Raw genomic sequence first — 12,877 nt, forward strand, 5'->3', positions numbered from 1 at the left:
GAGCTCAGCGTGGCTTGCTCCTCCCCACCCCACCTTCTCGCTTCTCTGTTACTGATTCTCCTTTTCACAGACGTGGCTCCCTGATGGAAACGGCGTCCCGCCTTCTGCAAGGATTCACATATCCCCAAAAGAGCAGCAAGTCCCCATCGTGTGAGAATTTCTCCACAGAGGCGGTGCAGAATGGGGCTGTCGGGCTGGGTTTCCACAGCGACCTGATCTATAGGCACCTACCTCCATTCCCAGGGTGGCCAAACAAACCGGCTCGAGGCCTGGGAGCCGTCCATCTCCCCAGCGCCAGGATGGCAGAGGCGGAGGGCACGCTGGGGCCGGAGGCCAGATCTGGACCCCCAGCCTTAGCTCTGTGTCTGTCACAGGCAGGGGACTAGGCCCCGCTGCACGCGCAGGTGAGGGTCGGACAGCATCCGTCACCCGTGAAAGGCCACGCAGACACCCCTCATCCACACCACACATCACAGGTAAGAGACAGGCCTGGACAGGGAGGGAGTTAGGTACTCCGGGCTCCAGTCGGGCAGGCTGGGCCTGAGCCGGGACGCCCCAGCGCCAGGCTCTGAGGATGGACACACAGCCACACGCACACACACCCAGAGGCTGCTGGCATGTTCAAGGGGGTGGCCAAGGGGTCACGGAGCTTCCCAGGTGGCCCAGCAGTAAAGACCCCACCGCCAATGCGGGTTTGATCCCTGGGTCAGGAAGATCCCCTGGAGAAGGAAATGGTAACCCCCTGCAGTATTCTTGCCTGGAGAAGCCCATGGACAGAGGAGCCTGGAGGGCTACAGTCTACAGGGTCACAAAGAGTCTGACATGACTGCGTGACTAAGCATGGGGTGACAGCCTCTCAGGCCCTGCTGGCCTTACCAGCATGTCACCACCTGGCTGCCTGGGCACCTGGGGAAGCTCCCTCCAGAGAGGGCAGGGTGCAGGTGTTCAGGCTCAGTCAACCAGCACAGAGTGCATGAGGGGCTCTGGGGAGGCTCCCCCTACCCCAGCAGCCCGCCTGGCAGGCCTCCGGGGAAGCAGAGGCAGGCGTCCCCAGGTGGGCGGTGGCCCAGTGGGAGAAGATCCAACCCCTGCTCCAGCACTGCCCGGGGTGGGGACACTGGGCAAGTTCACAGCCCACGTGGTCCCTCTGAGCTTCAATGTCTCTCCTGGCAAGCCGGGTGGGGTGCCCACCTGCACCCCAAGTTGGCCCCAGGACAGACCCGAGTGGATGGTCCCCTTGGAGCCTGTGACTGTGCATCAGGACTAGAAAGGAGGAGGCCGGGGACAGTGGGGGAGGAGAGGTGGGGAGAGAGGGTGCCTCTCACAGGTGGGGAAACTGAGGCCCAGAGGGGAACAGAGGTTTGTTCAGGGGCACCCAGCAGGAGCAAAGCCATTGAAGATGGAGGGAGGGGGCGGGAGCACCTTCCGGCTCCCAGGCGCCCCATCCTGAGCTCCCATCCTGGCGATGACAGGAGAAGCCTTTTGTGGGACCTTCCGGGCCCAGCCTGGGCAGTCTGAAAGGGACAGAAGCCTGCAGGGCCAGAGCCCTGGGGGCTGGAAGCGCCCAGCACAGCCTCTGCCCGGAGCCATCCACTATCCTTCCACAGCTAAGGAGGAGGATTGCGAGGACAATTAGTCTCAGAATTACCGGTGGAGGAGAACGTTAAGGGGGAAATAAATTAAAAAGAAATCCATTCGAGCTGTAATTGTAATACAGTGTATCATAGTCAATTGAATCACAAATACAAGCTGGTCCCTTGTCAATTGATTTCAGCAAGTAAACAATTTGGGTATTTAAATTGGAAATTCACCGCGAAGGGAGTGGGATTTGGTTCAAGGAGAACTAAAACTTCAGCTCGAAGTTGGCTCTGGGTCTCCAGCGCTGATTGGCCTGGCGACTCTGCACTGGAGGGAGGGGACACGTTCCTGCCCTGCCTGCCACTTGGGGGTCACCTCCTCAGGACACTGTCCTAGCCCCCAGCCAGAGCACATGGCCACCTGCTCTGGGCCACCTTTGCTCCTAGGTACTTCCGCCTCTGCCCGTGCTTCCCGCAGCAAGCTGGGGCTTCTCTGTCACATGGATGAATCTCCCTCCACACTAGGGGCTTCCAGTGGGCAGGGGTGCTGGTTTACTTCCTGAGCCAAGCCCAGGTGAGAGGGCAGTGCTTGGACCATGCAGTTGTTGAGAGAATAAGTGGGTGAGTAATGGCTGAGGGGATGGATGGGTGAAAGAATGGATGGACAGATGGACAGGCAGGTAGATGGGTGGGTGGATGGATAGGTGGATGGGTGGGTGGATAGATGGATAGGTAGGCGGATGGGTGAGGGGATGGATGGATGGATAGATGGATAGGTAGGTGGATGGGTGAGGGGGATGGATGGATGGATGGATAGATGGATAGGTAGGTGGATGGGTGGGTGGGTGTGTGGATAGACGGATGGATGGATGGATGAATAGAAGGATAGGTAGGTGGATGGTGGATGGGTGCATAGATGGGTAGGTAGGTGCATGGATGGATGGGGTGGCTGAATGGATAGGTGGATGGGTGGGTGGATGGATGGATGGATAGATAGATAGGTAAATGGATAGGTAGGTAGATAGATAGGTATGTAGGTGGATAGATGGGTAGGTAGGTGGATGGATGGATGGATAGATGGATGGGTAGGTGGATGGGTGAGTGGATGGATGGATGGGTAGGTAGATGGATAGGTGGATGGATGGGTGGATGGTGGATGGGTGCATAGATAGGTAGATAGGTGGATGGATGGATGGATGGGGTGGCTGGATGGATAGGTGGATGGGTATGTAGGTGGATGGATGGATGGATAGATGGATGGGTAGGTGGATGGGTGAGTGGATGGATGGATGGGTGGGTAGATGGATAGATAGGTGGATGCGTGTGTGGATGAATGGATGGGTGGGTGGATGGATGGGTGGATGGATGGGTGGATGGATAGGTAGATGGATGGGTGAGTGGATGGATGGATGGGTGGGTAGATGGATAGGTAGGTGATGGGTGGATGGATAGGTAGGTGGATGGATGGGTGGATGGATGGATAGGTGGATGGGTGGGTGGATGGATAGGTAGATGGATAGGTAGGTAGATGGATGGGTGGGTGGGTGGGTAGGTGGGTGCAGAGTGGCTAGAGAGATGCGTGAACAGCTTAGCAAGACTGCTGGATGTTTCTAAGCTAATCAAGACAAGTGCCTTTCGTATTCCAGAGCCTTTCTTACTTCCAACCAAGAAACTGTTTTCAGAGCAAAGCAATGCCTGTTGCCTAGAGGATTTACAGGTATCCCCGTCGACTGAAGCAGCTGGCCTTGAGCACAATGAACAGCCCCTGGACGACCCCTCCAGGAACAGCGCCCATAAGGAGGGGTGCACTCCTGCAGGGCAGGGCATCTGCAGGAGCCTGTGGAGGTCACGCCTCTCCAAGTTACCTCCCCCATGGGGTCACACTGTGTCCACCCCAGGGCCTGCCTGAGCTGGCACCAAGGAGGACTCTTCACCTGGCGGTCTCAGCACCGGCTCTGCTGCAGTGAGGCTGACAGGGCCACCTGTCCAGGGCCACGGAGTTAACAGGCTGAGAGGACATGGGAGCCGTGGCCGAGGGCAGGCGATCTGAGGGTGGGGGCAGGGCAGAGAGGACGGAGCCGAGGTCCCAGAGCAGCGTGTGTTCCCATGGCGTCCACGGCAGGCAGGCCCTCCTCACTCTGACGAAGAGTGAAGTCACGGCACAGCAAGCGAAGAAGGAAGTGAAGGGGGACGGGGGCAGGGTGTACTTTCCAGAGACGGCCACGTTGCAGTTCTTCCCAAGAGGTGATGTCTCCCTCCCTGCCCGTGAACCTGGCGGGCTCAGCCTTGCTCACTGCAGTCCCAGTGATGCTGTGTGACTTCGGAGATGAGGTCTCAGACTAGGATGCTGTTTCTGCCGGGCTCTCCCTCTGGGGCTGCTCCCTGGGACCAGCGGCCAGCCACACGGAAGCCCGGACCACAGGGAGAGGCCACATGCTGGCTTGAGGCCGGCGACCCAAGCTCAGATGCCAGTCGACAGCCAGCACTGACCGGCAGGCCTGCAGCTGAGTGAACCCGTGGGTGATTCCAAACCAGGACCAGAGACGAGCTGTCCCTGCAGGGCCCCGGCCTAACCGGAGGGTCAGTGGTGCTGTCAGGGGCTATTTTGTTCCACGGTCATGACAGCTACTACATACACTAGCTGAGTCTCCCGCTCTGCTGTCTATTTAATGAGTCCCCTCCTGGTTTTCTACTCTGCCCGCCCCGTCCGCGTATCACTCGGGCTGCCTTAGAGGAGGCTGTGCTTCCTACTGAGTCCATAAACCACAGGACTTGGCAATGGCTTCACGACAGTGCTAGAAAACATCTGAGAGCAACGGTGCCTGGTGGACATCCCCTTAGGGAGAAGAAGGCACTCTTTCTTTTTGTCCTGTTTTGTTTGGTTGTGTTTGGTTGTCTGCCTGAGTTGTGTCCTGTGAAGTGGAGGAGTTGCTGAGATTGTATGTGGCTGACAGTGTACACACAGAGTGGAAGGACCCCTTGGATGCAGCCCCCCACCCAAGGCTGGCTCAGCGAGGGGCTCTTACAGGTTTGTGGCTCAGGGTCCAAGGGGCCCTGAAGTGCTGGGTCCGGATCCTGGGCAGAGGGTCCCCGCAACAGGGTCCTCTCAGGCTTCTGCAGCAAGCAGGGAGCAGGCAGGGCACGGCCAGCACAGGGTGGAGCCTGAGCCCCGGCCTTGTGCAGGCCTGGCTCCCGTCACCCTCCCGCTGGAGACTCTAACAGTCCCATTCTACAGACAGGAAACCGAGGCTCAGGGGAGGCAGCCATGAGTGCCCCTGGGCTGTGATCAACGTTGAACAAATACTTCTCTTACACCAACTCGGTGCCGAAGCCAGGTTCTTCCCAGCGCCCACACGCTCCCCAGAAGGAAAGTTCAATGCAGCCAGCCTCTGGCTTCCCGTGACTCGTGTCTGGCCTGGAGACGTGAGACTGATTCCAAATCTGGCTCTGCTGCCGCGTACTGTGGGACTTCAGGGAGCCTGGTCTCTCTCTGGGCCTTCCCAGGAGAGGAAGGGACAGAGTGGGGGTGCTCCCTGCATCCCGCTGGCTCCAGGAGGGCACAGTGGGTACCGCCGGTCATAGTGGCCCCGGCCCATTCTGTGCAGGCACCAGATGGGCACTGCTGGCCGGCTGCTCGCTGTCTGCACCCCGACAGCTGGCCTGGCTCTCGACCTCCCTGCTGCTCCAGACAGCAGGAGCCCAAGGTCACCCTGACGCGTCACTCTCCAGCAGGGAGGCTCGGAGTCCAGCCAGGTGGTGGCCACTGCTGCCACCAGCCCTGCCCTGGGCGCCTTCCTCCTGGCCCTGTGCTGCCCTCAGCCCGTCCATGCCAAGGCCTGGCCCCAGAACACCTGCTCCCCCAGGGTCAGCGAGTGGTGCTGGCGGGGTGGCAGGGGGTGCTGGGGTCCCGGCAGCCCCTCCCACACCCCCTCACCCCCAGACACTCCAGGGTCTGGTGGCCGAGAGTGAGCAGATGCAGAGTCTGTGCAGGCAAGCCAGGGTCCCCCGTGCTCAGGCGTCCAGGCGGGGCGCGGGGGACTGGCCAGCCATCTCCTGTCCCTCTGTCCCGATGCCCAGCCTTGCCCCACCCCAGGCTGCCCTGCCTCAAGAGCCTCCCCTCTGCAGCCCACCCCCGGCCTGGCCAGCAGAGCTGGGCTGTGCACTCACATGTGCCACCCTCCTGGCTCCTGAAGGCCCAAGGCCTCGCACCTGCGGCCAGAGGTGTAAAATCCAATTTGCGGCCGACACCTCCTCCAGACACCCTGGGCCTGAGCAGCCAGCGGCCCCATGGCTGCAAAGTGAGGATGCAGCTGCCGCCCCCACCCAGGGGTCTGCCCACCACCTCGCCCCTCAAGCCTGTCTTGCCGCCGTGCCCACACTGCCGCAGGGTCGCATTTCCCAGGCCTTGGGGAAGAAAGTGTCAAGAAACGCAGAGCTTCGCAGGATCGTTCAACCTGAAGCTGTCTTTGGGGCAAAGCAGCCAGGGTCCGGAATGCTTCAGACCCTCTGCAGCAGAAGACGGACTGGGGGGTGGGGATGGGGGGCTGGAGAACGAGGGGCCGCTGAGCAGGAAGCAGCCTCCTGCAGACCCTTCTGGAATTCTGAGGCCATGGACTCTGCCTGTCCTGGGGCCTGGTGTGTGCAGCCCCCAGCCCACAAGGTCCTTAGCTCTATGGGGGCCTGGGAAGGGCAACGCTGAGTCCTGCAGAGAGGGTTGGGGTCTGCCTGCACGCCCTCCCCACGGCGGGCGGGGGCATCTCCCGCCCTCTTCTACCTGCAGAGGCCATGCACTCCCAGTGGCCTCTCTGGCTCCAGCCCCTCCTGGGTAGGAATGCCTCCCCCACGCCTCACTCCTGCAGAAGAGGGGGACCCACGGACAACCTGGGCTGGGCTCTTCCCACCTGGGACCCTATTCTCCGTGCCCAGCACCTGGCCGTGTGCCCAGAAGCAGAAAAGCTGTGACATCACTTCGGGAGCTGGAGAGGCCACAGAGCTGCGTTGGGGGAACAGGGTGGTGGGCTGCCCACTGGTCCTTGGGGAGGACGGGGCCAGCCACGGCCAGGCTGGGCTCCCACGGTCGGTGGAGGCCCACCCCCATCTTGCATTTCCTGCCCACGCGGCCATCTCACTCACACACTCACACACTCACACACACCCCCGCCACCCCTCCCACCCAACACAGCCCAGGCTCCATCTCTGGGGTCCCAGAGCCAGAAGCTGCCTCCTGCTGACGGATGACAGATGGAGACCAGTGGTCCTGTAGCTGGCTATGATGGCAGTTTATTGGGCGGCTCAGCCAGGGGCCGGCACAGAGGCAGGGGGTCGGCATGTGGCAGGCAGGTGCAAAGCTCTGCGGGTCCATGCAGGCCAGGCGACAGCATCAGCCTGCAACACAAGAGGCTCCGTCAGCTCCTGGCGAGAGCCCGGCTCAGCTGCGGCAAGAGCAGTCAGGGAGGAGGCCCAGGAGCCAACGGCGGGCAAGGGATCCTGCTGGCTCCCAGGCCTGGGTGTCCCCAACACGCCAGCCTCCTTGGGGAGCCGAGGGCCTTCCCTTGGGCAGGGCTGTTGGAGCTGGGGTCCCTGTCCCTGCGATCCTGGGGGCAAGACGCTGGGCAGTGAGTCACAAGGTGGCAAGGAGCGTGGGCCCTGGCGACCAGCCTCCATCTCGCAGGTGAGAAGGCAGAGGTCCCGGGAGGGGAGCCACCATGGCCGCAGTGCCGGCGTGGACCACCCCCGCCCTGGCCCAGGTCAGGCTTCCCCAAACCTCACCGACCTCCCTCCACCCCTGTCCAGCCTGTCCTCACCCGCGAGTCCAGCCTGGCTGCCCTGCTCTCTCCTGCCTCCAAAGCCACACGCCAGGAGCTGTCCTCGGCGCCTCCTGGCCCCCGGCCTCTCCCTTCCCGGAACGTCACAGCTGGCCGGCCCCTGCAGCCCCGAGGGCCCCGCTGACCGCCCATCCTCCTCCTCTCCTGCAGCGCCGCCCACATGTCCTCCTCGGAACCACAAGGACTGCGGCCACGCGCGTCTGCACAGGCTGGGGGCCCCCCGCACCATCCTGGAGCCACGAGCCAGCGGGTGAACGGCAGCTCCTCAAACGGCGCCTCTTAAGGAGGCCCCAGAGCGCATGTTGAAAATCACAGCCCGCCGTGGCGGGCACAGGCCAGGCCCCTGAAAAGGCCCTGAGGAACGGGACCCCCGCCGGCCCGCGCACCCCTTGCACGTGGTCTCCAGGCGCGTGCCACCTCCCTCGCCTCCCCACAGCCCCTCTGCCTCAGCCAGGGCCCAGCAGCAAACCTGAGGACCACAAGGAACCGCCGCTGGCCTATGCTTCCCTCCCTGCTGGGCAAGCTTGCCCACCTTCCTCCCAGAGGGTATGCTGAGTGCCAGGAAGGGGAGGGCAGGGAGGAGAGCAGCAGTCGCTCCCCAATGCGCCCCCAGACACAGGCCTAAAAGGGTGACCGAGGCTCAGCCCACATGGGCACTCTTCAGAGCTGTGCCTGCCTCAGCCCCCACCAGAGAGCCCCCGGCACCTGCGTGCCTCCTCTGTGGCCTCTCCCGCCTTCCTGTCCCTGCACCCCACCTCCACACCTGTCACCTCCTCCCCAGGGTCCCTCCCAGGAGGCCCTCTCAATGCCAGCTTCACAGGAGACCCCATCCCGAGAGCCAGCTGCAGGCCTGGGCCTCTAAGCTCCATCTCCTGGTTAGTAAAATGGGGCTATAGTCAGCTGGCACCCCCAAGCTGGCTTAGCCCTTCCTGGAAGCCTGGGCACAGGCTCTGGCTGGCAGGATGGTGAAGACTCAGCACGCCCCTGCCGACCCCAGCCCCCAGGCCTGTGCAGACCCCATCTGGCCCTCTGCAGGTGCGTCTCCACCTGCATGAATGGACTCACGTGGGGCCCCCCGCACCCAGCACGCGGCCCCCACCCCAAGTGCCCCGCCTGCTGCCCCGTGCTCTGCAGGCGGAGCCTCAGCCACATGGTTCTGACGCAGAGGCTATGGAGCAGACCTTTGGGTCTGAACAGATGGGACGCTGACGGGATCTGAAAGGTGCTGGGGACAGGCCACGGCCTGCAGGGCTGAGCCCCCGGCACTGGGATCTCCCCCGGGCTGGGGTCCACAGGGCCTCCAGGAGGGCACCCACAGGTCCATGGTGCGGAGACTGGCTCTCAGGGTGCTGGGGCTGGAGGGGGCCGTCTTTCCGGGCTTCGCACAACCCGCAGCCCTGCCCTGCCCCCATCTCTGCTGCACCCTTTTCCTGCCCCGGCCAAACTCCTCAGTCCCCATCTCCTCAGGGTGGCGTCACCTTGGGGGCCACAGGGGCTTCACACACCCCCATCCCATCAAGATGGTGCCCGGCTCCAAACACCCCCGGGTCTCAGGGACCCTTGATTGATTTAGACCCATAACCTGCACTGACCACGTTCCCCACCTCACCATCAACTTCATGTAGCAGACACACTGTGCCTGCCCCGTGCTTTCTCATCTCTTAAGAGCAGGGTCAGGGCCGGGTCTACAGCCAGGATCAGGTTCAGAGTCAGGTCCATCACATGACCAGAGCAGGACCAGGGTCAGGGCTCAGGGTGTGACCAGGGTCAAGGCTCTGAGTGTGACCAGGCTCAGGGCTCAGGGTGTGACCAGGGTCAGGGCTCAGGGCGGGACCAGGGTCAGGGCTCAGGGTGTGACCAGGGTCAGGCCTCAGAGCGTGACCAGGGTCAGGGCTCAGGGTGGGACCAGGGTCAGGGCTCAGGGCGTGACCAGGGTCAGGCCTCAGAGTGTGACCAGGGTCAGGGCTCAGGGTGGGACCAGGGTCAGGGCTCTGAGTGTGACCAGGCTCAGGGCTCAGAGTGGGAGCAGGCTGCCCTAGGGTCCGTCTGGAGCACCGTCCTTTGACTGTCTGGGGCTCAGATCACCGTGAGCTCCCTGGGCTATGGGGTGATGGTGAGAGGCCTTCTCAAGGTGCAGGCACCACAGGGACTGGGCTTGGCTCCCATCCCTCAGGTCACTGTCAATGTCCCTCAGACAAGTCATTTCTCATCCACTCACCACTCTGCCAGGGATGCGCCCACCCCCTTGGTGGCGGGCAACTTCAGCTGCCATGGGGACCCAGGCCCAGACCCCTGGGCATCCTCCTCCACTGCTGGGCCTGATGCCAGTCTCGTGTGCCTGCTGGCCGACTGACAGGCCAACTGACAGCACAGTGACCATTGCCCCCTGGACCGAGGCTACATGTGGGTTAGCCCTGCCCTGGCAGGGAGAGCTCGGGGGCTGGGCAGGAGAGCGCCCAGCGCAGATACAGTCTGCTGGTCCTCCCTAGTGACCCTGTCTGAATAGCTTATTAGAAATTAATATTTAATTCTCTTCTGTGGGTTTAGCTTAATTATTCAATTTATTATTGCAATCACTGAGAAGCACCCAGAAGCAAAACTGCTAGCTTTGAGCAGGGACACAGTCAGGGGGCGGGGTGGGGCGTCTTGCGAAACGCAGCTGACCCTCAGAATGCTTGCTTCGCAGACTTTGGCCCAGGGGCTCCCCCTGGCCCCCTGAAGTCCTCGTTCTGCAGTGAAGCCCTCTCTCCTCTGTCAGGCCTGGCGGCTCCCTTCCAAGTGCCTGCCCTGCAAGTGGGGCCTGGAGCCCTCCTCTCAGGGGGTCCCCAAGGGCAGGACCCCACCGGCCGCCTCCTGCGTGGCTCTGGAGAAGCAAGGGAAGGAAAGTGGCCAGGCCCTCACCCGCCCTGCTGGGCTGATTGACGGGGCTCCTGCAGGAGCGCCCATGACCGCGCAGCCCTATGTCGGGCGGGGACTATCCCCCCTCACAGGTCTGATACCAAAGCTGCATGGAGCTGGGGACCTGCCCTCTGCCCCAGGTGGAGATGGCAGGTGGGACCCAAACCCAGGGCTATGCCACCGCACAGACACGCTTTCGCCCAACCCTTGGCCTCAGGCAATGTGTCCTCCTGCCGCCTGGTGAGTGGGGTCATCACAGTGGACACAGGACTGGATGGCTCAGTGGCCTGACCCTGAGGTCAAGGTGGGCATGGGGGATGAGGGTGGTGCCGAGCTTCGCCTTCCTCCTGCTCAGAGGGCCCCCGGCTGGCATCATCAGGTACCCCCACTCCCATCCTGATGTTGCTGAGGGCCTAGGGCCCTGGCACAGCCTGGGATTCTGTGTGTCCAGTGGTCACTCCAGGGACAGTGTGACCCCTGGACAGGTGCGGCCCCAGAGCCCGGAGTCACAGAACCAAATCTGAGGCCAGTGCCAGCTGGGGAAGGGAGGGGGTAGGGGAGAAGGGGACGGTGAGGGCAGGGGCTTGCCCCAGGGACACGGAGGGCCATGGCCGCTTCCCCAGGAGCTGGGCACACAGGCCTCAAGCGCCCCTACCCCCCATGATGGGAACAAAGGCCTGGGGCTGGGGTCTGAGCAAGGTTCCCAGCCTGGGTTACAGGAGTCATCGGGGAACCCGAACTCCTGCTTCTGGGGAGGTGTGTGGTCGGGCAGGTTGGCGGCCAGCTTGCAGGAGAGGAAGCCTGCACGTCCCCGTGGGCACCTGGGGTGGCTGGGACTCGAAAGGCTCCAGGCCATTCCACCTCACCCCTGCCTAGCGGCCGGCAAACGCCACCACACCGTCCATCAGGCCTCCCGTCTTCTCACTTCTGTGCGGCCGCTGGCACTGGCGTGCTTCTGTTCTTTTCCACCTTTGTCCTGGTGGAGGGCATTCCCACCGGCTGGCTAGGCCAGCCCTCCTCAGGTGGCCTTCTGCCCAGCCTGGGGGTGCTGAGGGGTGGGGCCATCACATGCAAGGGGAAGGGGGCCTGCTGGGAGCGAACACTGCTTCTGACAAGTGGCCCCAGGAAGCCTGGGGGCCTCCTGAACGCGGCCTGGCCTGGCTTTTGCTGCCGTGCTCCACCCACAGTGACCGCAGGCCTTTGCCTGTCCCTGCTCTCAGCCCCGAGTGCCCACCTTCTTGTTTGATGGAGGACCCCATCCCCACCTCTCAATCCTCAGCTCTCAAGAACCACCTCCTCCAGGAAGCCCTCCCTGCAGACCTGCGCCCCTTCCAGCTTCCACTCTGCTCCTGACAGGTCAGCACCTCAGGGGCCTGCCTCTCCCCTGAGGGAGCAGTGCTGGGTCTGCTTCCAACTGGCAGGGGCGGGGGTGTTTACTGAATCAGACAGAGGCATCGCCGACCTCTGGGCTGCTGGGACTTGTGCCCGTGTGTCCTGCCAGAGGTGACCGGGAGGACAAGGCCTGGCCCTGCTGGCTGGAGGGCCACACGGGAACATCAGAGAGAAAGGCCAGCTGAGTGTCCTGTCTCCATGAACAAGAGCAGGCTCGTGACAATAGTAACACCATTGCAAAGGTGACGGCGTGGTGAGGAGACAGACTGTCACAGAGGGCGGGACTCCTCTGAGCAGGACATCCGGCGGCCTTCACCGCTGATGCCCACGGTCACTGCAGAGGCAACACGGATGACCCTTCATAGATCTGGGCCATGATGGGGGCCACAGCCCCTCCCCTCCTCCTGCTGCCCCCAGCCTCTCCCAGGGGTCTCTGCCCACCTGCCTGCTGACCGGGGGCTCTGGGAGGTGGGCGCTGGGTCCCTGGAGGAGATTTCCATGCATAAATGCCCAGGGAGCCGCGTGACCTTCAGGGAGCCCTCCCAGCACCCCCGGCAGGCACGCTTACCACTGAGGCAGGGCGGGCAGGGCTGCCCAGTGTCACCAGCCTGCAGATGACGAGGCCACCAGGCCTTTTGCAGGCTCAGCCTAGAGCAGTCATCTGAGCCACCTCCATGAGCATGCCCCGAGGACAGCGCCACTGACCACCCAGGCCACGTGGACGATCCGCAGTCCCCACACCACCAGACCTCAGGGTCGCGCAGACCCGAGCTACAGCCTGACCCCACACTCCCGCTCTGTGATCCTGGACAGCCACTTGGCCTTCTGGGCAGTGTTTCCCTGGCACTCCCAACCCCAGGAGGCTCACCCCTCTGTGCTATCCCCTCCGGGTAAGTCCCTTCATCTCTCCATGTGTCAGTTTTCTCATCTGAAAAATGGGGACACACCAGCACCTCCTTCATGGAGCTGTGGTGAGGATTAAGTGAGGTTCTCCCATGTAAAGCTCCTACGCATGGGGCACAGTCATCTCCTGCCCACCCGGATGCCATGCTCCATCCACCACCGCAGCCTCTGGGGAGGGGGAGCAGGCAGCTCAAGGGGGGGTCTGTCCCTCCCTCCTGACCTCACACATGTGCACACACATGCAGACACACATACACACACAGATACACGTGTGTACACACA

General features: G+C 62.6%; 1 protein-coding gene across 3 annotated transcripts in view; it reads right to left on the reverse strand.

Moving 5' to 3' along the window:
* Nucleotides 1-6,834: 6,834 nt before the first annotated feature.
* The window catches only part of TSNARE1 (t-SNARE domain containing 1), a 119,878-nt gene continuing 113,835 nt past the window's right edge, over nt 6,835-12,877 (reverse strand). For 2 of the 3 annotated variants that reach the window (XM_070382687.1, XM_070382689.1), the window contains one exon: nt 6,835-6,962. The gene's annotated coding sequence lies outside the window, so the exon portion shown is untranslated. The remainder of the gene's footprint in view (nt 6,963-12,877) is intronic. The other variant, XR_011466821.1, reaches the window with a different exon arrangement.

This window comes from Bos mutus, chromosome 14 (genome assembly GCF_027580195.1).
Source record: "Bos mutus isolate GX-2022 chromosome 14, NWIPB_WYAK_1.1, whole genome shotgun sequence".
NCBI lineage: Eukaryota > Metazoa > Chordata > Mammalia > Artiodactyla > Bovidae > Bos > Bos mutus.